We start from the raw sequence: 227 nt of genomic DNA on the forward strand, positions 1-227 counted from the left end.
AAAGCTACACACCATCATAAAATCAGCTTCTTTTCAGAAGACCCATTAGACAGTGTCCAGCACTCCATTATAAAGACACCTGTAGTTTCCAAGTCTTGGTTTTCCACTGACATTAGCAAGATATCACTACTATCTTTTCCAAAGAGAAATGATATTCCTGTCTGGACACATAAAGAATTCTTCTAATATTTTAAAGACTTTTTAATTGAAAGGTCAAATAAAAGAGG

The sequence above is a fragment of the Pteropus vampyrus genome, unplaced genomic scaffold (genome assembly GCF_000151845.1).
Source record: "Pteropus vampyrus isolate Shadow unplaced genomic scaffold, Pvam_2.0 Scaffold139, whole genome shotgun sequence".
In the NCBI taxonomy this organism is placed as follows: Eukaryota; Metazoa; Chordata; class Mammalia; order Chiroptera; family Pteropodidae; genus Pteropus; species Pteropus vampyrus.